This window comes from Neoarius graeffei, chromosome 11 (genome assembly GCF_027579695.1).
Source record: "Neoarius graeffei isolate fNeoGra1 chromosome 11, fNeoGra1.pri, whole genome shotgun sequence".
Taxonomy (NCBI): domain Eukaryota; kingdom Metazoa; phylum Chordata; class Actinopteri; order Siluriformes; family Ariidae; genus Neoarius; species Neoarius graeffei.
Window position 1 is genome coordinate 83,540,268 of NC_083579.1, and position 26,583 is coordinate 83,566,850.

General features: G+C 45.4%; 1 protein-coding gene across 1 annotated transcript in view; it reads left to right on the plus strand.

Annotated features, from left to right (window-relative positions):
• The first annotated feature begins 8,621 nt into the window (after nt 1-8,621).
• The window catches only part of LOC132894678 (zinc finger protein 271-like), a 99,459-nt gene continuing 81,497 nt past the window's right edge, over nt 8,622-26,583 (plus strand). Inside the window, exon 1 of the mRNA XM_060934813.1 lies at nt 8,622-8,743. The gene's annotated coding sequence lies outside the window, so the exon portion shown is untranslated. The remainder of the gene's footprint in view (nt 8,744-26,583) is intronic.

Sequence of the window (26,583 nt, forward strand, 5' to 3'; positions counted from 1 at the left end):
CCTTCTCTAAAGCCTGGACACATGCTTCTAGCACTATCATCTTCTCCATCAGAGAGCTAATCTGCACTTATCACAAATAAAGCTAATAAAGCTATCACTAGTGACGGAGGAAGAATGACTAAACATCCTGCACTCAGCACACTGAGCAAGCTGAAGGTGTGCCATGATGAAAAGATTCACGTACCTTAATCGAAGATCTGTTGATATTAAAGCAGATCTGATGTAGATGGCCTCCGCTTGTGGTCTTTACACAGGAGGAGAGAAAAAAAAGAAAAAGAAAGCTTCTGGTCTCTGTGTTCTTCTGAAAAAAAGAGAGAAAAAAACGGAAAAAGTGAAAGTGGAAAGTACAAAAAGGAAAGTGACAGTACAATAAAAATGAAGATGATACTGGAAAATTATTTGTAGAAAAAAGTTAAAAAAGATTAGTAATTAACGCCAGCACTCATGGGAAAAAGGACTCGGTGCAAACAACCTTGTAAAATGGGTAAGGCACTAACCTCCTAACCCAGGGATTCTGAGTTTGAGTCCCACCTGGGATGTTGGGGGCCCCCATAACCCAGAGGTTAATGTGTCAAAACCATCCTCTGCTAGCTCTGAGATCTCTTACACCAATGTTTTCCATGAGCCAGGGATTGTGGGTGCAAGTCCCAGGTAGCACACAAGCTGAGCAGAGTGGCACAGTGTGAGTGTGCTGGGCCCAGAAGTCAATGGATTGAAGCCATCCTCTGCTAGTTCTGAGGTCTATTATGCCAATGTGGTCCATGAGCCAGGGATTGTGGGTTTGAGTCCCAGGAGGCATGTGAGATGAGCAGAGTGGTGCAGTAGGAGCATGCTGGGCCCCTAACCCAGAGGTTGATGGACTGAAGCCATCATCTGCTCATTCTGCAGTCTTTTACACCAACGTTTTCCATGAGCCAGGGATTGTGGGTTCGAATCCCAGGCCGCACATGAGATGAGCAGAGTGGCACAGTGGGAGCATGCTGGGCCCATAACCCAGCGGTCAATTGATGGAAATTGTGGTGTATTAATGACAAGACGGTTGCACGCATTTAACACCTTTACTGATAACTTGCATAAATGATGCAACATGCCATGCTGGTAATGGCTCGCGCTCTCTGGCTTATCTGTCTAAGCATGCGCATATCACATGAACACACATGAAACTATAGTAAGCCCATAAGCTCAATATACCACATCACCTCCCCCTTTACTTTAAAGGTAACTTAGAAAAGACATCCCAATCATATAAAATATATCTCCCCATTTACTTTAAGGTTAGCTTAATGTATTATTCTAACTAAACACTGTAACATAAAATATATCCTTACTATGCGCATTAAGATTAGAAATGTCAACATTACCCATACTGCATAATAAAGTTAACTGAATGCTTAACTGAATAAACTGAATGCTTTAACTATAACTTTTACTAAACATCAGCACTCAGTCTCTTATCACCTCACTCAGTCCTGGTAACGTTGAGGCACTTTTGGGGTACACTGGGAGCACCTCAGGGTCATCACTACAGGATCAGGCAGCTCAGCTGGCTCTGACAGTTCAGGTGCTGGGGATCCTTTGAAACTGCTCTCCATCTGCCCGGTCTCCTCAGCTACTTCCTCAGGTTGCTGATCTGGAAGCCCCGCAGAACGGCAAGGTCTCAGCTGGTCTCCTGGGCGTTGGTATTCTTGATCTGTCACTTCACCGCGGACCTTGAATGACACAGGCCCTGACTGCTGGGTGATGACTCCTGGGATCCACCTTGGGGTTTCGCCAGCAGTGTTTCACAGGTAGACTTGCTCCTCGACGTTGAACTGTCTGTCCAATGCCTTTCTGTCATGTCCTTCCTTCTGCAGATACTGCTTTCTCCTCACCGTTTCTTGGATGTTTGGTTTCAAAAAGTCCAGTCTGGTTCTGACATGTCTTTTCAAAAACACATCAGCAGGCGTCTTGCTTGTTGTGCTGTTGGGAGTGGTGTGATACCGTAGCAGGAAGTGAGAGACTTTGTCTTCAGTGCTCAAATCTTCTCTCACCAGCTTTTTCATGCTAGCCTTGAACGTTGAGACGTATCTCTCGGCTAGGACGTTCGTGGCTGGGTGCCTCGGGGCACCGGTCATGTGGAGGATTCCATTTCTCCTCATGAACTGCTGGAACTCATCAGACATAAAGGTTGTTGCATTCTCTGTGACAATCTGTTCAGGGACTCCATATGATGCGAACAGTCTCTTTAGTCTGGTGATGGTTGCAGTGGAGGTTATTTTTGTCATTTTGTAAACCTCCAGCCATTTTGAGAATGAGTCAACTACAATCATGAACATGTGGCCCATGAAAGGCCCTGCAAAGTCAATATGAAGCCTCTTCCAAACATCTCCTGGAAATTCCCAGGGATGTAGTGGCACATGGCGCAGCATGCTTTGCTCTAGCTGGCACGTTTCACATCCTTTGCACACTTTCTCAATGTCCATATCAATATGTGGCCACCAGACATATTGCTGTGTGATTTCTTACTTACTTATTTCTTATTACTGTGGATTTCTTTAAGCACAGCAGCTTGGAGCTTAGTTGGTGCAATCACTCTCGTGCCCCACAGCACACACCCCTGCTCCACAGAGAGTTCATCACGCTTTTTGTGGTATGCTTTCAGTTCTTCAGGAATTTCCTTTGGCCACCCTTCCATGATGAATCTGTGCAGCCTTGACAGCTCTGTGTCAGTTCTCGTTACCTTGGCAATCTGCTTTGCAGTCAGCAGCAAGCCCTCTAGGTGTTCACATATCAGTGCGTCGATGTAGGCGGAGATTGTCTCTGTTCCCGCATCCTTGGTATCTGACAGCGGCACACGAGACAACCCATCAGCATTGCCATGCTTCTCTGACTGACAGTAAACAATATGGTAGTTGTATGCCGACAGTACAATGGCCCACCTCTGGATCTGGGCTGCTGCCATTGTGGGGAGCCCTTTGCGTTCTCCGAGCAAAGTCAATAATGGCCTATGGTCTGTGACCAGGTTGAATTTACATCCCCAGAGGTATTGGTGAAACTTCTTAACACCATACACAAGGCTTAAGGCCTCTTTTCTGACACAGACACAGTCTCGATGTAGTGGGCCCTGAGTGATGACTCTGTGCAGCTAGCAGACAGTCGGTTTAGCCTGTTCGTCTGCTCCCTGGCCTTGGCTCTGGATTGTCAGAAATGAACTAGGCCTGTTCTGAGACTATGACCTATGCTGCAGGAAATGAGAGCAGCACCTTCCCGAGTGGGATGGATACTGTCCCGCCCTAACAGTCCAGCAGTGCCCTCAAAATTAGCCCAATTATCTATAAAGCCCACACTGTTTTCAGAGCACCACCTGGACAGCCAGCAGTTCAGCGACCATAACCTGCTGTAAGCTACATCGCCACGCCGCATTGGGATGGGGCCAGAGCATACTACAGCATCGGACATCGCCTTCGCTAATTTAAACACCTCTACAAAGTTACTCTTAGTAACCTCAGACTGACGAAGGCGTATATCATTAGCTCCTGCATGGATAACTATCTTTGAGAACCTGTGCTTGCCTAGGACCCTAAGATTACCCGCTATGTCCGGCGCCCTGGCACCCGGTATACACCTGACTAAAGCTGCTGGTGCCCCTAAAGGCTGAGCTAATTTCACGTGCCGTATGATAGAGTCCCCTATAACCAGAGCTCTTTCAGGTTTCTCAGTGGGTGCATCACTAAGGAGAGCAAACCTGTTCGACACGTGACGCGGAGAGGAGTGGTGCTCCTGTGGGCGAGCCTCAGCAGTAGCTTTGGCTCTACGCTTATGCCGCCGAGCCCTCACCCATTCGCCCCGCTGTAAGGGCTCTAATGCCGGAGTTGGGGGATTGCTAACTCCACCTAGGGCTTCCAGACTTTCCCTAACAGAAACTACACTGTTCTCACGCTCACTAACCTGCTCTAAAGCCTGGACATGCGCTTCTAGCACTGTAATCTTCTCCGTCAGAGAGCTAACTAATCTGCACTTATCACAAGTAAAGCTAATAAAGCTATCACTAGTGACGGAGGAAGAATGACTAAACATCCTGCACTCAGCACACGGAACAGGCTGAAAGTGTGCCATGTTGAAAAGATTCACGTACCTTAAATGAAGATCTGTTGATATTAAAGCAGATCCGATGTGGATGGGCTCCGCTTGTTAACTTGTCAACAACAGCAAGAGCCCTCTCCCCAATCTGAAGGCGCAGAGATGCGACCCTCTCGTTCACTGGGGTAAACTCCAACACATGGCAGCTGAGCTGGGAGCTATAAGTAAACCCACACCAGCCCGCCGCCGCTCACCATGGGCTACTCCAGAAAAGTGGAGAGTCCAGCCCCTCTCGAGGAGCTGGGTTCCAGAGCCCAAGCTGTGCATGGAGGTGAGCCCAACTATCTCTAGCTGGTACCTCTCAACCTCCCGCACAAGTTCAGGCTCTTCCCCCCCAGTGAAGTGACATTCCATGTCCCAACAGCCAGCCGCTGTGTCCGGGGATCAGGTCGTCGAGGCCTCTACCTTTGACTGCCACCCAATCCACACTGCACCGGCCCCCTACGGCTACCACTGTGGGTGGTGAACCCACAGGAGGTTGGGCCTACGTCACCGCTTCAGGCTGAGCCCGGCCGGGCCCCATGGGCAAAGGCCCGGTCACCAAGCGCTCGTATACGAGCCCCAACCCCGGGCCTGGCTCCAGGGTGGGGCCCCGGCTGCACCATACCGGGCGAGGTCACGGTCCTTGATTGATTATCCTCCATAAGGGTTTTGATGAACTGCTCTTGGTCTGGCCTGTCACCTAGGACCTGTCTGCCTTGGGAGACCCTAACAGGGGTGTAATGCCCCCAACAATATAGCTCCTAGGATCATTCAAGCACACAAACCCCTCCACCACAATAAGGTGGCAGTTCTAGGAGGGGTGGCTTTGGGATTTATCAGGAATTGTATGTATTTTCTTTGTAAAATATGAAGTTATTTTTGAGTAAATTTGTAAGATGCACTTTCTATAACAAATGGGGTACAACATTGATTGAGTCTTTATTGTCATTGCATATTACTATACAACAAAACACTGTTTGAGGGCTCAGATCACAGCAGCATATCAATAAATAAATATATATATATATATATATATATATATATATATATATATATATATATATATATATATATATATATATATATATATATACACACACACAACCTTTTAAAAGCAGCATAATGGCATATAAGCAGTCATATAAATTGTAGTATGTAATTATTTAATGTGGCCAAACAGTAAGGTGCAGAGTGTGAGTCCAAGTCCAGATCAAGCCTCCAGCAGAGCTTTTACAGCCCTGGGGAAGAAGCTATTTTGGTGTCTTGCTGTTTGTGACTTTATGACCCTAAGCCTTCCAGAGGGAAGGGTGTCAAAAAGACATTGTCTGGGGTGAGTGCAGTCAGTCCTAATCTTTGTGGCTCTGTTTCTCAGCCTGGCAGAGTAGATCTGTTCCAGGGATTGGAGAGGGGTACCAATGATTTTAGATGCAGTCCTGATGAGCCACTGCAGATCTTTCCTCTCCTCTGAGGTGGAGCTAGAGAACCACACTAGGGTATTTAAATATTATTTAGATATCAACTTTCCTACACGTGGAAACAATACTCTGGACAATGTTTACACCATGCATAAAGACGCCTACAAAGCCCTACTCCTCCCCCACCTTGGGGCCTCAGATCACTCCACTGTTATGCTGCCAGCATACAGACTGCTGTTTAAAGTCACCAAACCAGCTAAAAAGCAGATACATGTGTGGCCAGAGGGGTCCTCAGAGGCACTCCAGGACTGTTTTTCCACCACTGACTGGAGCATGTTCAGACAGGCGGCCACCTACAACAACACCACAGATCTCCAGGAATACACAGAGACCGTCACTGCCTACATGAGGAAGTGCATGGACGATGTTACGGTCACCAGAACCGTCTCCATTCAGGCCAATCAGAAGCCATGGCTGACAGGGGAAGTCTATAGGCTCCTGTGGGCTCGAAACGCCGCCTTCAGAGCTGGGGACAAGGTGGGCCTGAGGACAGCTAGGGCCAATCTGTCACGAGGCATCAGGGTGGCCAAGAGACAGTATTCCAGGCACATTGCTGACCATTTCAACGACAGCAGAGACGCCAGGAACTTGTGGCGGGGGATTCAGACCATCACAGACTACAAGCCCTCACCACAGACCTGTGACAACTCCACGTCTCTGCTGAATCAGTTGAACGACTTCTTCGCTCGCTTTGAGGCAGACAACAGCACCACGGCACAGAAGACCCCACCACCTCCCGGCGACCAGGTGTTGACGCTGTCCCCAGACAGTGTGAGGAGAGCTCTCAGGACGACAAATGTATGAAAAGCCCCGGGTCCTGATAACATTCCTGGTCGTGTCCTGAGAGACTGTGCCGAGGAGCTCACAGATGTCTTTACAGACATCTTCAACATCTCGTTGAGCCAGGCTGTTGTCCCCACATGCCTCAAAGCTACCACCATCATCCCAGTCCCGAAGAAGCAGTCTCCCTCCTGCTTCAATGACTACCACCCTGTTGCACTCACTCCCATCCTCATGAAGTGCTTCGAGCGGCTAGTCATGAGGCATATCAAGTCTGCCCTCACCCCCGCCCTGGATCCTTTTCAGTTTGCATATCAATGCAACCGTTTGACCGATGATGCCATCTCCACTGCCCTCCACTCAGCCCTCACCCACCTGGAGACAAAAGACTCGTATGTCAGAATGCTGTTCATAGACTTTAGCTCAGCATTCAACACAATCATTCCTCAGCAGCTCATTCACAAACTGGACCAGCTGGGACTCAATACCTCCCTGTGCAACTGGCTGCTGGACTTCCTGACGGGGAGACCACAGACTGTACGGGTCAGCAGCAACTCCTCCAACACCATCACACTAAACACGGGGGCCCCCCAAGGATGTGTGCTAAGCCCCCTCCTCTTCACTTTGCTGACCCACGACTGCACATCAACATCCAGCTCAAATATCTTCATTAAGTTTGCGGATGACACGACTGTGGTGGGTCTCATCAACAACGGTGATGACACAATCTACAGGAGTGAGGTGAGCCGCTTGGCCATGTGGTGCAAGGACAACAATCTCCGTCTGAACGTGGAGAAGACGAAGGAGATTGTTGTGGACTTCAGGAGAGAGCACACCCAGCATGCTCCACTATCTATCGATGGTGCTGCAGTGGAGAGGGTTAGCAGCACCAAGTTTCTGGGTGTGCACGTCTCTGAAGACCTGTCCTGGAGCAACAACACCGCATCACTGGCCAAAAAAGCCCAACAGCATCTGTACTTCCTCCGCAAACTGAGGAGAGCAAGAGTCCCGGCCCCCATCATGCACACATTCTACAGAGGCACCATCGAGAACATTCTGACCAGCTGCATCACCGTGTGGTACGGCGCCTGCACCATGTCCTGCTGCAAGACTCTGCAGCGCATCGTGAGAGCAACTGAGAAGATCATTGGTGTCTCTCTCCCTTCTCTTATGGATATCTATAACTCCCGCCTCACCCGCAAAGCCATCAGGATTGCAGGTGACCCCACCCACCCATCTCACAGCCTCTTCAGCCTGCTGCCGTCGGGGAGGAGACTGCGGAGTCTCCGGGCCAAAACCAGCAGGCTCAAGAACAGTTTCTTTCACCAGGCAGTCAGGAGGCTCAACTCCCTCCCTGTTCTGCCCCTCCTCCCCCCTCTGCCCCCTGCCACAGATTCTGCTCGCACACCCCCCTGCCCCCCCTTCAGCATCTGACATGTCATCCTCACAGTTCCCCCCCCCCCCCCCCCCCCAGCACACACACACACATACATACATCTCATCATTCATTAACACACTGAACTCAGGGACTGCACATCTCACTTTACCTCACTCATTTGCACTATTCCGCACTACCTCACCTTAACAGCTGCTAGTTTGTTTATTCTGCTTATTTCATGTTTACCTGATATACCTCAAGTGCCCTTGACTGTTTGGTTATTTGTACCAATTTATGTGTGTGTGTATATGAGTGTTCAGTCTAGTTAATATCTAGAGTGTTTATACTGTTTATATTGTCTGTTTGAGTGTTTAGTCTGTCTTATCTAGTGTTTATACTGTTTATTTATTCTGTTTATATTGTTGGAGTGTTTAGTCTAGTTCATATCTAGAGTGTTTTATACTGTTTATATTGTCTGAGTGTTTAGTCTGTCTTGTTCTTATCTAGTGTTTATACTGTTTATTTTTTCTGTTTATATTGTCTGAGTGTTTAGTCTGTCTAGTTCCTATCTAGAGTGTTTATACTGTTATATTGTTTTTTCAATTATTCTATTTTTATTCTATTTTTATTAATTGCATTGCCAGTTTGCACCGTGGGTCAGAGAGGACTGAAATTTCATCTGTGCTGTATGTCGAGCATGCATAGCATATTTGACAATAAAGTTGATTTGACTTGACTTGATATCCAGACTCACACTCCATTTCGGTAGGTGGCGGTAATGCTTCCAAAAGTTGTTTGCCAACCGCAATTAAAAAGGAGGAAGAAGAAGGTTGGGATAAGCGTCCTCCAGTCCAGGTGGTGGCAGTAACGCGTCCAGTAGCTGCTTCTCCAACCGCCAGAAAACACTGGAGAAGAAAAAGCCGTTGCTCGTCTGAGCCGTTTTAGCCCCTCGAGTTATAAAAATAAAAACGCGTTATTGTGTCTGGCTCTGAGGATTTAAAACCCTGAGGTAAGTTAAACTGAAGGTGTGTGGTCGAATCCCAAATATATCCCCACTTTACTGTTTTAGGAACTCCGTTCAGTATGAAATAATACCGTGTGCACCCTAGATAGTGCACTATTTATCCACTCAGGAGAGAGTTGTAGTTTGGCTAACCTGTTTAGTTGTATATTGAAAGTATTTAAAGCTTCACTTCAAGTTCATTTCCATCACGGGTTGTTTTTTTTTTCCTCTTTCTCTAAATTGCGACTTCCTCGCAATTCCAACATTTTATTTCTCAAAATTCCGACTTGATTTCTCACAGGCTTTTTTTTTCTCGGGGTTTTTATTTATTTTTTAAAATTATTATTATTATTATTATTATTATTATTATTATTATTATTATTAAACTAATCAGGCAGAATCACCCCCTCTGCAGCGTGTTGAGCAGAAAGCTTTACACACTGAAAATGGATGAAATCATAGGGGACTGTTTTAGGCATGGTTTCCCGAACCGGGAGGTCTTGTTGTTGGAAGAATCGTATGGTGTTGAGCTCGAAGCCTCTGATGTCTGGAGAGAGAGAATTGTGTCTAACAATTAGCTCTGGCAGCAATGAAACCTCTTACTTTAACTCAGGGCTAAAGGCCAGGAGCAAGATCAATGTAATTCTCCTATTTTATATTAATCTTTTATCAAATATCTGTCACATTTTGTGTTTTGTGCAATTTTTTTTTTACCTTGCACAATACCAGAAAAATTCAGTTGAAATCAAGCCATTTGAGGCAAATTGGTCCACCTCTGAAAATCTTGGCATTTGGATTTCCTGGCAAACATTGATTTTCGTGACATTGCGTGCGGAACGCCTCCCTCTGAATCCTACGTCAGCGCTGGTTTGTTTGAGAAAACGACCTGGTGGTTTTCTGCAAACTTATTCAATGTTATCGCGTAATTATTAAAATGGTTAACAGATGTATCGTAGGAGGCTGTAGCAACACCAATCATGATGGGATTAGTACTCATTGTTTCCCAAAAGCCTGGACAACGAGAGAGAAATGGGAACGCTTTGTGCGAGGCACCCAGGAAAAGCCGAGGACCAAAGCAGAGCCAAGAAAAAGACCAAGAAAATCGGCAATTCACAAGTCGACTGTTGTCAGGGTAAGAAATAAGAGAGACTATACTCTAAATTAGGTGTTCCTGTGTTTGTGTGGTACACGGATAATGTTATTTATTGACGCACACGAAAGCGCTGGGCGATAATACCCTTACTTAGATTAGATAGAACTTTATTGATCCCTTTGTGAGGGTTCCCTCAGGGAAATTAAAAAGATACAGTCCACAGCCTGGTAAAAAGCAGCCAAAGTAGAGTCCAAAGTAGCACGGTTAAAGTCCCCAGAAATGATGATAAATGCCTGAGGGTGCTGTGTCTGCAGCCTTGCTGTGACAGAGTGAATCCCCTCACATGCTGCGTCTGCCCTCGGAGGGATGGAAACACAGATGGTGATGCTAGCGGCTCCAAGTCCGGGCAACATAAGACTGTCTTTATGGAGAAATGTCCCGGGTTACACCAGCAGTTGCTCACGTAAATGATGAGTCCCCCACCTTTGCCTTTCCCGCATGCTTTAATGTCTCTGTTGGCTCTCACAGCAGTGAATCCCCGCAGGTCCACGTTAGCATCCAGTACAAGGTGTGTTAGCCATGTCTCCGTAAAAATAAATAAGCTGCTCTCCCGGTAAATCCGTTGGTTGTTCAGTGCGGATAGCTCGTCGACCTTATTCGACAGCGAGTTCACGTTCCCCATGATAATGGAGGGAATGGATGGTTTGTAGCGCCACCGGTTGTCCGCTAGCCTAGCCTTTAGCTTAGCCCCAGCTTTGCAGCCCTTGGGTTTCCTCCTCAGCTCCACCAGGAGGGGGTGTTGTATCCCAGCTCGTCCCATTGTTTTCAGGGCCAGCAGGTTCTCTATCGAATAAGCGAGAAAACTGGCTCCTGGTTGCGTGTTAAAGTTAAAAATATCCATGGGATATGAAGAAAAACAGTCTTTGTAAGAAGTAGGGATGTTAACTGATGACCGTTTGACCGGTGGTTGACCGAATCAACGTCAACCGGTTGTTTTTTTGGTTGTCGGTTAAAAAAAAAAAATCGTTTTGAAACTGCCGATTTTGGAGCGGAGAACCTGGAATTCTGTGTTGTAAACGCTTGGGGCACGCCATGCGATGTAAGGATGACAGCTGACAAATCAGAAACGCCCATTCAGTCATGTCCTGCCCTCCCGCCCCAGTTAAAGACAGCTGACAAATCAGAAACACCCATTCGGTCATGTCCCGCCCTCCCGCTGCCACTCGGTGAAAGAAAAGTGTAGACACAGGCTTTTTAGCTTACAAATTACTATTTTTTTTTTAAAATTATTATTAGAAGGCACATCGAGTTTAGTCCTGCCTTGGCCAGTGCATTCTGAAAGTATGTTTCGGTCTGTAGCCAACAATGCATGTTATTGCAGATCATATCTCTCCACACAAACTAAAGGCGCAGATGCCGCCTTTTTCACAGCTGAATCGTGCAGATCCGATTTTTTTTTTAGGGGGGGCGTTGGAGTGTCTGAATAATTTCATCAGAGTAAATTCTGTATTAAAATTACTAAATAAGCAAATGCTGTTACAGTCCATGAAACATAGGAAATATGAGAAGAAAACAGTAAATCAGAAAGCTGCGCACATTTGCGCAGCTTCCGCGAAAACATTTGCATCCCTGTAAACTCATAGGTTAACCGGCTAATGAGGCTTGGTGGTCGGTCAAGATTTTTAGTTTTTGCCATCCCTAGTAAGAAGAGCAGAAAAGTAAAAACATGGAAAAGAAAGAGGTTTAAAGAGCTAAAAACTACAGAGCTACTGGAGAGGCAGCCATCTCACACAGCGCCCAAGGTCACATTTTCTTTGCATTTTACTTCACATGTATCAAGGGATATATGGCGTGTCAGGGCTTGAGATCTTGGGACCTGTCAAACACATTAAATGTATATCAGGCCTTTAGATTACACTAATTTGGGCACATCAAAGGAGCGAAGCGACTGCGTGAACGAGTGTAGCGATAAATACATGAAACAATCTCCTTAGTATGAGTCTTACAGAACGTTGAATATTTGGCACAACAAGATTTATATCATATGAACTAATAAAGTAAACTATATATAATATAAATTTATTTAATAAAACAGGTTTAAGAAACACTGAAGTTTGCTTCTGGAATGATGAACAAAAAGTAAACAATATGCCCAAAATGCCTAAAACAAAAATCTCCTTAGTATGAGCATTATGAACATTATGGCCCTTTTCCACTACCCTTTTTCAGCTCGCTTCAGCTCACTTCAGCCCGACACGGCTCGCGTTTCGACTACCAAAGAACAGCACGACTCAGCTCGCTTCAGCCCTGCTTAGCCCCTAAAACTCGCACGGTTTTGGAGTGGGGCTGAAGCGAGCCAAACCGTGCCGAGTGAGGCTGGGGGCGTGAGGAGACACTCCCCTGTGCACTGATTGGTGAGGAGGAGTGTCCTCACATGCCCACACACGCCCCGCGAGCACGCTGGGATCTGTAAACACCGTAAACCCGGAAGAAGGAGAATTACGAATTACGAGAATTATGAAGCCTTATGCGCCTCGCCTCATCTATACGCTCTTGCCAGTATCTGTTGGCGTTGTCGGTGACAACAAGCCACAGCACCAAGACCAGCAACACTAACGACTCCATGTCCTCCATGTTTATTGTTTACTATCCGGGTTGTGAGACTACCGCTTAAAAGATCACTGATGTCACGGTTTGCGCCGCTTAACGACATCACCTGACGTCCACCCACTTTCGCTAACTCCACCCAATGTGTCCACCCACTTCCAGCCAGCACGGTTCAGCGCGGTTGTAGTCGAAATGCAACTTCAATAGCCCCGCTCAGCTCGACTCAGCCCAACTCGGCACGGCACGGCTCAGCCCAACTCAGCCGCGTTTGTAGTGGGAAAGCGGCATTAGACTCGCAAACATGTGTACAAGTCTATTGCTGAACTAACCCAACACAGCCTATGTATGCTATTATGTACTCAGCCTGTTTGATTTAACTATGGCAGCGCTGTAGGTCAATTGAAAGACTATCATATGGTATCTACCAGTGTTCAAACAACCAGATCTGTCATTTCATTCAGACTTCTGGTGTAATTTTACATGTCTGTCCTTATTGAACTTGGTGTCAAATATGTCGACCACCTCCTCCACGAATTTGTCCTCCAGTGAAAGGGGAAACAGCCGTATCCGCAGTAGTTTCTCCAAGATTTCATCTTTCATAGATGCTTGATGGGGCCGCACTGTAGTGCCATGTGGCTAAAGCCCCTTTCAGAAATGGCGTTTGAAAGGGGCAGGATACAGCATAGAGATAACAGGAAGGACACGGATGGGTAGAACCTGACTAGGTCATCTTTTACAAGACCTGCCAGTACCTTCTCTGTAGTAAGAGTCCTCTCCAACTCCACCTGTGCCTTCTGGGCCTCTGCTTGGCGAATTTTGTACTGTGGGGTAGTCCGTGGCGATGCTTGTCTTTGCTGTATGGCCAGATCTAGTTTAGTTTGAAGGGTGTCCACAAGTTTTTGAACATCCTGTTGTGTTTTCTGTTTAAGGAGGCACAAGTGTCTCAGAAAACGTTCATATTCAACAGTAAAGGCTTCGGTTGTGGTCTACAAGTCGCCCTGGTAAAACTCTGTCAACCTTTCTGAATGGAGCTTGATGGAGGCTGTGTCTGGCTGTAGCAGTTTCAGATTGGTGGTGGGGCAGCTTATGGGTTGAATAAACAACTTCAACAGGCTTTCTACAACTGTATGCTGATCATCAAAGAAAGTGGCCTTCATCTCATCAACAAGTGATCTGCGCAATGGTTTGAGTTTGTTCTTCAAACTCAACTCGATTGAAGTCTTCTTTCCGGTTTGAGTTGCGACATACTCTTACAAAGCCTTCACTTTCCAACTGGTACTGCTTTGCTTTCCCCAGGTATGTGTCCACCTGGCTGTAGTATCCCTTGTTCTGGTTTGGGAGAGACAACACAAAGTCTGTGGTAAGCTGTACAAAGTCAATGACCATGGATTAAAGTTTTCCGTCGCTACGACGGATTTCCGTCAACTGGGAGCGCTAAAGGTCAATAATGAGAGTGATGCAGATCCGAGGAAAAAAAGGGGGGTACGCCCATAGGTCTGACACCGATGTGATTTAGAACTTCACCAAGCTGCTGTGATTGCCTGTTGTTGGACCCTTTCTTGTGCTATGTTTGAGTATATGTAAAGGAATAAGTTGTTGCGCTAGATAGGCCTAAATAAATAAATACAGCCTCTGCTACTGTCTAGTCCCGGGGAGGTTGGGCGTAGGCAGCGAGTCGCGGTGCTCGGCTTGAGTTTCGTTTCTATCGGCGGCTCCAGCCTGACTTTGCACACTCGTAACTCGGCCAGGGGAGGTCCCAGCCTCTCCAAACTTGGCAGCTAGCGACCTCTGCCCTCTCCCCAACGAACCAGCGCTGCCAGGGCGGGCCAGCCCCGCGCCTCGGGACGCGATTCACCCCGAGGCGAGCCGTGGCGCTCCGCATCAGTTTCCTTTTAACGGCGGCTCCACTGATGAAACAATTTGGCTGTCCTACTACTAGGCAACTACTTGCCTACTACTAATACTAGGCCTATAGTAGTAGTAGTAATAATAATAATAATAATATTTGCCTACTGAAAGGCGATCAGGTGAAAAATCAAACAGCCCTGTTGAAGCCACAGCAAGATCTATGCTATTAAGCCTTTTGTAGGTTAAACAGGCTTCGGCAGACAATGTTCTGGAAAGGCTGTTTTTCTCTTTGGTTTGATTAGCCTACGATTTAATCTTTAAACATTATGGTTTCAGCAGTTCGCTTAAACATTGGAGCGGACCCGGCGCCGTGGGGGGGGGGCAAAAGGGGGCGTTGCCCCCTCATGGCTACAGCCCCGCCCCCTCAACGGAGACTTGGATCACTTAATTGTTTTCTTATGAAAATATATATTATAGACGTATTAATAATATGCATCTACGAAATATTAAGTGGCTGCGCATTGCACAAAAAGTACATTTCACATAAATCACTTCTAAAACTGGCACGGTAGAACAAATCTGATTGGTTGTTATAGACATGTATCAATCCTAACTACTGGAGACTACTAGTTATTGTGGGTGTATGTGTGAAATACTGACAGCCGCGCACACACAGACCTGTGATAAGGACAAGGGGAGGGGTCATGCGGGCGGGGGTTTTACATGTGCACTTGTAAGTGCACTGTCTCTGCAATATCCTGTAATATGCAGTCAGTTTACGGGAGTAGTCTTTCCCCCACCGAATTAAACGAATTCGATCACAATATTGTGAATCCATTTTCTTTCTTTGTAGGCTAAGTTTATCTCCGTTTATGTTGGTGTATGTGTTCATATATGGTCCGCTTTGTGCACAATTAGCGTAAGAATGTGTCGTTGACGTCACCCCCCCATGCAGCGGGGGTGAAAATTCATCACTTCAGAGTGTTTTGTCCCCTACACGCCTAAACTGGGATCGCGGATTAAGTGGTTAGCGTTGACTCGGTGCGAGTCAGTAAGGCTATTACTGGTGCAGCCGCGGGGTCTGTTTTTTTTTTTTTTTTTTAATAATTTTGGCCGCCGAGCCAAGTACCTTAGACTTGCATTGACGTTTTGTTTTCATGCCGCGGAGCTATTTGTATGTATTTTAAATTTAAAGGACTTGCCTGTTGGTTTGTGTGTGGTGTTTTATGTTTGGCATCTTTCCGGTTGTAACGCGTGTCTGTGAGAAAATCGGAGGGGAGGGTTAACAGGTGGGCACGGGAGTTGATAAAGCGCAACTGCCCTGGTAATATGTCACATGATTTTCCCGTACTAAAGCAACCTTCGGGGCCGTGGTTTTGTGGTTGGCGCAGTTAATTGTTTGAAACACGTTGTCAGACCGCCATCACTACTACACACTATATGAAAAATATTTGCCCCCTTAGTAAACTGTTCCTGGCGCCGGGCCTGCATTGGAGGCTGCAGAGTCGGGCTGCAAGATTTCCCGACACTTGTGTAAGATGCCAAACTTCATAGTAAGGAGAAAATAATTCCACAGTATTTAGTGCCTTGTCAGTCTCAAGTTAATAGTGAAGGACCAACGCGAATTAAGTGCCAAAAAACCCATCTCGTAGGCCTATATTTTACATTTTTAAAAAAGTCCAGAATTGGAAGTCGGTCAGTGGAGTGTAATGAAGTGTCTCATTCACTAAACACAAAAGGTCGGAAAACAGCTATTGCTTAAACAGGCTACTAATGTTTTACGTTAGTAATTTAATGTATGTGACAAATTCATTGATTAAATAAATAAAGAAGCGAATACTCCAAAGCTCAAAATTCAGGAAAGTGGCTCCGGTGTCGCAAGTGCACAAGAATAGTTATTTGAAAGTTAACCGAATGAATTTGTGCGTGCGATTTCATGAAGAACCGGGACAATAGAGATCTTGCAGTCACGTGACCGGAAAGTACACAACCGCCATCTTGTCGGTCAAAAACACCGCTGAATACTGCTGCACTCGTGTACAAAATGGATAAATTTCAACCGACAGACTACACGGCTCATTTTTCTAATGAACAGAGAACTAGATATATGTCTAAAATAAACGATCTACAGATTAGTGACCCTTATGGCTTACCGGACGGAGTTTTCACGACCGGATTTTGAACTGCCAGTGGAATACCCGGACGTGTATAATTACCTCATTAACTTTCCCTCGCTGTTCAGTGGTGAAGCACTGCGTGCCTATAAATCTCTGGACAGTTATCTTTACAGAAATTCAGGATTTGTCAGCAACTCAGATGTGGCATCTTGTAAACAAGAATCCTCATTGGATGGGTAAGTCACTTAAGTATTGAGTATAGCACTGACCAGCCGATAATAGAATAAGGTAATTCCAGCTGTAATTCCAAATCGTCCGTCTTGTTTACATGGATCTGGCGTTGGAGAGGTAGAGGCTTGGCAGTGGAGATTTGAGTGGCTGTTTTCTGAGCTTAGTCAACAGGCCGGCTCTGCAGCCTCGCTTTTGCTTCCGCTCCTGACGCCGCCTCCTTCACTTTGCCTCCGATAACAATCCACGGAGATCCCGCTGGTCTCGCAATCTCGTCCGGAATGTTGTGCATGCGATTGAAATCGCTACAAACCGTCATTTTCTGCTGGAAACCAATGTCCAGTAAGTCCATACGGTTGCAGGCTTTCGTCTAAACGGGGGAACAGGGGCGCTGCGCCCTCTTACCGACTCTGTGAAAACATCCCAGCAACACTACGTGACAATGTGTCTGATCATCAAATACGTTATAATTGCTCCAAAAATATTCCAATCATAGTAGATACACCGCCAGACGGTGCGAAAACAATCCAAATTGGCATTTTCCAGACTGAGGCGCCATGTTGTTTCGTTGTTTACTTGTCGCGGCTGCTCTCGCGAGATTTGACATGGGTTACATACAAGGTCAGCTGACTTGTAGCGCGAGATTTCTCGAGACTGAATGACCTTTCACCCACCGGCACGGGAGTTTTTGACAGAAGTAGTTCGCGAGTTGTTTTTGTTGACACTTGGGCATTTAAAGATGTCATCCCGCGGCATGAAGCGGAAGAAAGCCAAAGACTGTCCGGGGCAGAAGAAGATTAGGCCAAATAAAAAAAAAAAATGGAGTGTTTCCGGTAACCCGACCGATCGAGAATTTCCGCTTCGAAATTGCCGACTGTAAAGTTTTTATTACATATTTCCCTCGATATTTTGGTGTAAGCGGCGTTAGTCTGTCATTTTTTGATTCAACGCATTCAAGTTGTGAAAGAAACAATAAAAAGTAAAATGTTTCGCCACTTCTATCAGCCCTCCTGCATAAACTGAGCCAAGCCGCCATTTTGAATCCTCATTCAAGGCTGTAATGCAAATTGCTTCCTTTTCAGTATACAAGTGCACTTCCATGGCAGGGAAAAACACTACATTTTGCCGCCTATGTAGTCCCCTATTTATACAAATAGGAGTCATTCAGGATTCAGCCATGTTTTTGCTCGACCCAAGTTCTACAGTAGGCTAGGCTAGGCCGTCTGCTTTTAATGGAAGTAGCCTAGCCTAGGACGTTATTTTCACGTTATTTCTTGATAAGGTGTTTTCACGTTATTACATGAAAATATCATGAAATATCGCTTCCGTAGATCATAACTCGAACTCTTGCTATATATATATATATATATATATATATATATATATATATATATATATATAAATTTTTTTTTTTATTCGTTTAAAGATTTAAAACACTTATTTTATTATGATGTGTGGTATAAAGGATTCTGTGCCAAAATACTATTTTGTAAGATGTTTACTTGTGTTAATTTTTTCGAACAAAAAAAAAAAATTAAGAAAAAAAAAAACTTTCCTACCTACCGACCTTATTTTAGTATTTCATGTTACCGGAAACACACTTTTTTTTTTTTTTTTGGCCTTACTTTTTCAATGTTGACAGACAATTTGTTACAATTTCCCTCTCAGATAGCCTCAGAATGTCCTATTGGAGCATTTTTCAAAGGCTTTGCACGGCGGGGGCGGGACAACCGGCACCATCCCCCGCTCCCTCGCCACGGTGAGCGCCCTCATACTAAATTTTTCTAGAAAAAACCCTGCGGTTGTAGTGGATATTGAAGTCCAGTACAGATGAACAACACGCAAAAATACACACAAAAACCATAAACGTGCACAGGTAGGGAGAGCTTGTAGCCGCAGCCGTTGTAGTAGAATTGTATATAGTAGGGTTTTCCAGAAGAAAAGGTAGAGGTAGAAGTAGAAGGCGGAATATGGCGTTTGACCGACAAGATGGCGTCTGTCACAATCTGGATCGGCTGTGACGTCACATGCAAGTGCTCCATTGGCGTTCGGTGAAAGATTCACACCTATGACTCATTATATTCGCGCGCGCCCTCTCGCCCACTGCTGCTTCGTTTTCCCGATTTACACGCGTGTCTGAAGATGAAGTTTTCAGAAATCTCCACTCTGCCCAGAGTTTGCGAAAGTAGCTGTTTTCAGTGACTGAAACCTCCGTATAGGTGTGAATGAGAGGTGCAACCGAATAAATAAATATGCGTCTTTTTTATCCGGCTACATGTAGGCTATCACTGCGCAAAGCCTCTAATGTTGAAATGGTAGTAATATTTGTTAAAATAATAGTAGGCTCATTTCCACATTAATTGGTAAAATGGCCCAAGGGATGTGATGGGGGGGGGATGGCCGTTTTATAAGGGGGATGATTTGAGAGCGCGTCAAATTACTTTCAATTTTGCCAGCATGGACGCGCTTCTTTTAAATTAAGGCACAGATGTGTCAGACATCGACAAAACGGTAAAGAATAAGTGGAGATGGGCTTGGCGAAATGAAATGGGCGATAATGGCAAGCTCCTGCTGTGCCAAGGAAAAAGAAACAAAAACAGGCATCAGGTATTGCCAAACTAGATGCCTTTGGCTTCACTGCGAAGAAGCAGAAAAAGTGAACTTTCACTTTACTTTTCTTGTTTCCTGGCTTTATTCCAACAGATTTTCTTATTTTTCTTTCTGTTCCACCCTTTTGAAAGCATGGTTCAAGTTCGACTGCACTTGCACTTTTCTCTTAACCACTGTTGTGCATTACTAAAGTATTGTTGAAATAAATTTGCACTTTGTGCTGAAAACTTGATGGTTCATCATGAATAGCCAGTAATGACAATGGTCAAGTCTTGCCTTAGCTTTAGTCATTGTTAAAATTATGTAAATGTACTATAAGTAGGGGCCGAGGGGATAATGGACAACACGGCGTTTAAAATTTGACGCATCGCTGACATGGTAGGGGCCAACGACATGGAGCTTTTTTTTTTTCAGTCAGTTTTTTTTTTTTTGCTTTAATCCATGAATGACGCGTGCAATATTAACATGATCAGCCTGCATAATAATGGAGAGCTTGTTTGTTTCTTCTAGGATATCAGTCATCAACAGCAAGGTACATATGTTTTGTGGATTTGTTAATCTCTCAGAAATGTTTAGATATTTGGTGTCTCCGTTTTTCTGGAACAGGGTGGTGAATGTTGTTAGGAGATCTGAGTATCTGTCTCAAATTCGTTTGGAAGCTTTGAAATGTGAAGCCCATCTTGTTAAACAAGCTTTCACCATTTTGAGACACTTCTCATTTAAGGCTTGGATTGACTGAAAGACTGATTTTGCAACTTTACCGTAGTCTATGGCTAAGTAAATGTCAAGCAAAAGCTGGTCATAGTCACTGATTTGAGGGTAGACAGGCTTTCGTCTAAACGGGGGAACAGGGGCGCTGCGCCCTCTTACTCTCGGCGTGCGCCCCCTTACCGACTCCGTGAAAACATCCCAGCAACACTACGTGACAATGTGTCTGATCATCAAATACGTTATAATTGCTCCAAAAATATTCCAATCATAGTAGATACACCGCCAGACGGTGCAAAAACAATCCGAATTGGCGTTTTCCAGACTGAGGCGCCATGTTGTTTAGTTGTTTACTTGTCGCGGCTGCTCTCGTGAGATTTGACATGGGTTACATACAAGGTCAGCTGACTTGTAGCGCGAGATTTCTCAAGACTGAATGACCTTTCACCCACCGGCGCGGGAGCTTTTGACAGAAGTAGTTCGCGAGTTGTTTTTGTTGACACTTGGGCATTTAAAGATGTCATCCCGCGGCACGAAGCGGAAGAAAGCCAAAGACTGTCCGGGGCAGAAGAAGATTAGGCCAAATAAAAAAAAAATAGTGTGTTTCCGGTAACCCGACCGATTGAGAATTTCTGCGTCGAAATTGCCGACCGTAAAGTTTTTATTACAAATTTCCCTCGATATTTTAGTGTAAGCGGCGTTAGTTTGTCATAATTTTGTTTCAACGCATTCAAGTTGTGAAAGAAACGATAAAAAGTAAAATGTTTCGCCACTTCTATCAGCCCTCCTGCATAAACTGAGTAGCATAAATCATGCTACTGCTATACACGTAGAACCGTATCAGTTCGAACCATCTGAAAGTGAATCCGATAGGAACACGTCGGCCACGGAGGCCCTCACCTTACGAAATAAAGCCAGAGAACAAAGCCGTCTAGAGAACTGGATGGAATTGAACTGACAGTCTTCTGTGACTCATTAAAACAGGATAGGTGTTATAACTTATGCAACGTACGTGCATGCATTTTCACTGAAAACGTAAAAGGCTAATTAAATAATCAGATGGACTGAGACAATCACATTCTGAAGCAAATTAAATAATATACCGGTAACTTAAACACACAATGCAAGTTACATGGATTAATCTAAATGCAGGTAAACATGTTATGAGTGAAATGAGAGTCGGCGCTTACCCGTCTGTGCTCTCGCTTCTTGAAGGCCGATCATTTCAAAACAATCTGACTTTCAGTTCTCCGTTCATTCGCTTCTTCCACACAAGGGTAAGAGATTGCTGTTGAGGCAAGTATATCCAGTGGAGAAATCTGACGACTGGTTCACTCATTCTCCATTTTCTCCATGCTGAGTACTCCGCCATTACTGCTTGGCTCACACTCCGGGAGAACTGGTGCAACTGAACTTGCTTTCCTTTTCTTGTAGTTTTCTTTTCCTTTAATTGTTGGTACTGCACTCTTTCAATACAGGCTTATAGCCAACACTCCTCAACAGATCAGAGGTTTCGTACAAGTCCTCAGTAAAATGTGCCCGTGAATTTCTCGCAAAACGCATCCAAATCATTGCCTTTTGAACATTCTTGGGCCATGAGTGCAACATAAATCCACCTTCTGTTGTGTTGCTGCACAGCAACACAAATCCACCTTCTGTTGTGTTGCTGCACAGCAACACATCTATGTGGCATGGTGATAAATGAGCTCAAAATGGAGGATTGAAGTTGCAGTCAGCTCGGTGTTTTAGTATAGCGAAAATGGCGATGAGCCCGATAGCCTTCCTGCTGTGATGTCAAGGTCATTCACTTTATCCTGTCCTACAGGGTCGCAGGCGAGCTGGATCCTATCCCAGCTGACTACGGGCGAAAGGCGGGGTACACCCTGGACAAGTCGCCAGGTCATCACAGGGCCGACACATAGACACAGACAACCATTCACACTCGCACCTACGGTCAATTTAGAGTCACCAGTTAACCTAACCTGCATGTCTTTGGACTGTGGGGGAAACCGGAGCACCCGGAGGAAACCCACGCGGACGTGGGGAGAACATGCAAACTCCGCACAGAAAGGCCCTCGCCGACCCCGGGGCTGGCTCGAACCCAGACCTTCTTGCTGTGAGGCGACAGCGCTAACCACTACACCACCGTGCCGCCTGGATATTTCCTGAAAGAACAAAATGCATTTTCTTCTAAGCAATGAGCACAAAATAAGCAATGAGCACATACCCATACTGAGAGCAGTGGGCAGCGATGCTACAGCACCCAGAGAGCAATTAGGGGTTAGATGCCTTGCTCAAGATGGGTGGGAAGATGGCACCTGTGTGTTTGGCTGGCCATCTCCCTCTGAGTGTGTTGCTGTTTTTCTCAAGTCTGTTGTTTGTTATACGGAGTGTCTCACCGCTGCAGGTGTATGATCGCCTGACACTTCTTAATATTCATGAGTCTTTGGAAAAACTGTCGATCTGCGGCTCTGATGGACATTCAGAGATGCTGCCGCCTTTTCTGGTGTTCATATCGCCACATCTACGGCATCTTTCCTGCTGGCTACCTTGCAGCAGTCGCCACAGAAGACGTGGAAAGTGAGGAGGAGTTCTCATTAAACTTAAATCTTACCTGGCTTCTTCTCGTCACGATCCCTGTCGTTTATTAGCCGGATCCTCCATGGACTACAGGGGCTACGATCTGCGGAGTTCCACGGAGTACAGGTATCTGTGGCTCTGACCGGTTCTCCATGATACCGGGGTGCTTTTCCCATGTTGTCGGCTAGTGTGGACCTGTCAGCGGGGCTGTGCGTTGGGGAATCTTCGCTCGCTCACCCGCTCCTCTCACCAGTCTGGCTGTTGCTCAGCTCATACTGCGCTGATTAGCACCAGATCTCTCACAAATAAGACATTTATTCTGAATGACTTCTTTACAACACATGATCTGGATTTCCTCTTGCTGACAGAGACCTGGTTGAAACCAGGTGAGAACAGCGCCTTTTCGGAGCTCCTCCCTCCCGGCTGTTCTTTTTTTCAGCACCCCGCGAGCTGCTGGTCGTGGCGGCGGTCTGGCTGCTATATTTAAGGAGAGTTTCAGATGCTGAATGTTAACCGCTTAGTTATTCCAGCTTTGAACTGCAGCTGTTTGTGATCGACCTCGCCTGCCCCGTGCTGTGTGCCACAGTCTATCGTCCTCCCAAATTTAATAAGGACTTTATTCAAGAGTTCTGAGTTTGTCTGATTTTATTGTAAAGTTTGATAAACTATTGATTTGTGGAGACTTTAATATTCATGTTTGTTGTGCAGCAAGTCAACTGGCTAATGAGTTTAAAGGCCTTTTGGATTCCTTTGGTCTCACCCAGTCTGTTAATGCACCAACACATGAGCATGGGCACACACTCTAATTTCTCACGGGCTTTCAGTTTCCCTCCGAGAAATAGTGGACACTGCCATTTCGGATCACCTCCCCATTGTTTTTTGATTTTGCTGCTCCCCCCGCCAATAAGCCCGTTTCCCCAGCTCGCAGATGCCGTATCTTTACTTCGTTGACGGCTGGAGAGTTTACTGTTGCCTTTAGGGACCCTCAGCTGCATGCTGACAGTGGGCTGGTTCCTTCCCTTTGCCTAGAGAGTCTACTCTCCACTTTCCATTCTACTTGTTCTGTGATTCTGGATTCTGTTGCCCCTTTTCGGCAAAGAAGCATCAAGACAGATCCCTGGTTGAATGACCACACCCGTCTGCTTAGGCAATATTGTAGACAGGCTGAACGGCCGTGGAAAAAGGACAAACTGCATGTATCCCTGGGCTGGTTAAGGGACAGTTTCGCTGCTTACCAGAGATCGCTGAAGGAAGCAAAGTCCAAATATCTGTCTTCCATTATAGCCAATAGCTCTCATCATCCAAGACTCAGCGCTCGAAACTAACGGTGTCCCGATGTCCCGGGGACCATAAAAAATGTCATTGGGACACAAAATTATCATATCTGGGACAATGGAAAAAAATAGATCTAGAAAAAAGTTCTACATTAATATTATTTACAAAGCCGTAACACATACATAGACATTCACCTAATTTGTCAATTTTAATTTTAAAACGTTAACAGCGAAAAATACATAGTAGCTACACTTTCGATGCACCTGCATCCGTAGGCTACAGAGCAGCGCATTCTGTTCTAGAATCTTCGGCCGGTGTCCGCATTATATGGACTTGGAATGGAATTGCTACCGCACATGCTGCGCCGACTCTTGCCAGAACAAAAATGCTGAAGTGGTTGAAGCGGACCGACCGCGGGGAAGAAACTGAAAGCCCAGACATAACGTCTCCGGGACCTTCAGGATCCAAAGTGTCATCGCCTGGTCTGCAGGCAACGCTAGCAACTGAATGAACTTAATGAACACTGTTAGACACGTTATAAAATACAACAGGAATGATGTAGATGATATTGACGGAAGATACCGTTCGACAGAATAAGTGAGTTTTCTTGGTGTCTTTCTAGTTCAGAAAATTTAGTCAGTCAGCAGCACAGCTAGGCTCGGACCTGCCACTGTGCTGATATTGCTAACGTTTGCACCCGGCAGCGAAAGTTCATAAAAATGGATAACGGAAAGTTCATAAAAATGGATAACGGAAAGTTCATAAAAATGGATAACGGAAAGTTCATAAAAATGGATAACGGTAATGGATAACGGAAAGTTCATAAAAATGGATAACGGTAATGGTGAAAATTATAAGTTGGCCTTATAAGTGCCAACAGATATTCAAGGTATAAGTAGATGAAATGAACATAAAAGGGGTCTTATTTTCAACTAAAGTGTACTGCAGATGTAGGGAGTTGAAACATTTTCTGAATGAGCTAGTTGGCCCCTTTAAATAAACAGGTATCTATTCATACAGTGAGATCGCCAAAGTTTAATAAACTGAAAATGCAATAACTGTAATTTTGAAGTAGATGATGTATAGGACATGTGTCGCTTGTGTCTTGTGACTTATTGTAATAATGATATAAAGGGTTCAAAATCACATAGTTACAAATATAATAGTACCTTCATATGATGGGCGGCACGGTGGTGTAGTGGTTAGCGCTGTCGCCTCACAGCAAGAAGGTCCTGGGTTCAAGCCCCGGGGCCGGCGAGGGCCTTTCTGTGTGGAGTTTGCATGTTCTCCCCGTGTCCGCGTGGGTTTCCTCCGGGTGCTCCGGTTTCCCCCACAGTCCAAAGACATGCAGGTTAGGTTAAGTGGTGACTCTAAATTGAGCGTAGGTGTGAATGTGAGTGTGAATGGTTGTCTGTGTCTATGTGTCAGCCCTGTGATGACCTGGCGACTTGTCCAGGGTGTACCCCGCCTTTCGCCCGTGGTCAGCTGGGATGGGCTCCGGCTTGCCTGCGACCCTGTAGGGCAGGATAAAGTGGCTAGAGATAATGAGATGAGATGAGACTTCATATGATAATATTAACCACTGGTTATTTCAGAGAGGAAAAAAATGGGGACACTATTGCTTACATTCGGGACAATACAACACAGAATTTGGGACCACTGGGGGACACAAAGAAAAAAAGTTAATTTCGAGCCCTGCCAAGACTGCTTTTTAATACTGTTGACTCTGTTATTAATCCACTCCCCACTGTTCTGTCTGATGCCTTCGCCGCAACCTGTGAAGAGTTTTTCTTTACTGACAAAGTGGCATCAGTCAGACAGAATATCAGTAACATTGATATGTCTCTTGATAACGTGGATGCTCTTTTTACACAGTCTGCTGTTTTTGACCAGTTTGAGACTATTTCTCGGTCGTTTTTCACAAAGGTGGTTAGTGGCATGAAACCCACTAACTGCCCCTTGGATGTCATTCCGGCCAAGTTTTTGAAGGTTTTTAATTCTGTTGGGTCAAGTCTGCTTGTTTTTATAAACACTTGTCTTAATTCAGGGTCTGTCCCAGCTGCCTTCAAACATGCTGTAGTTAGGCCCCTCCTTTAAAAAAAAACACATCTTGACCCCTCTGTTCTGTCCAATTTTAGGCCTGTCTCCCATTTTGCCTTTTCTTTCTAAGGTCTTAGAAAAAGTTTTTATTCAATTATTCATTTTTAGAGAGAAATTCTAGTCTGGTTTCAGATCCCGACATAGCACTGAGTCAGCACTGTTAAAGGTGCACAATGATATCGCTCTGTCTGTGGATGCCAGGAATCCTGCCATGCTGGTGCTGCTCAACCTCACAGCGGCCTTTGATACAGTTGACCGTGCGGTCCTTGTATCTCGCCTAGAGCAGCATGTCGGCATCCGTGGCACTGCTTTCCAATGGTTTAGGTTATTCTTGGCAAATAGGAGCTTCGCTGTGATGATTGGTGACCTCTGTTTTTCATATGCATCCCTCTCTTGTGGGGTGCCACAAGGTTCTATTCTCAGCCCTATTCTGTTTTCATTGTACATGCTACCTCTGGGATCAATTATTAAAAAAAACCAAACAAACACAATCTGTCTTCACTTTTATGCTGATTTGCAGATATATTTGCCCATGAGACCCAATGAAAATACGGCGCTTACTAAGTTACTGGATTGTATTACTGATGTAAAGCACTGGCTGGCACGGAACTTTTTGCACTTGAACGACAGCAAAACTGAATGTATTTTATTTGGCACGTCACCAATGTCAAATGTTCTTA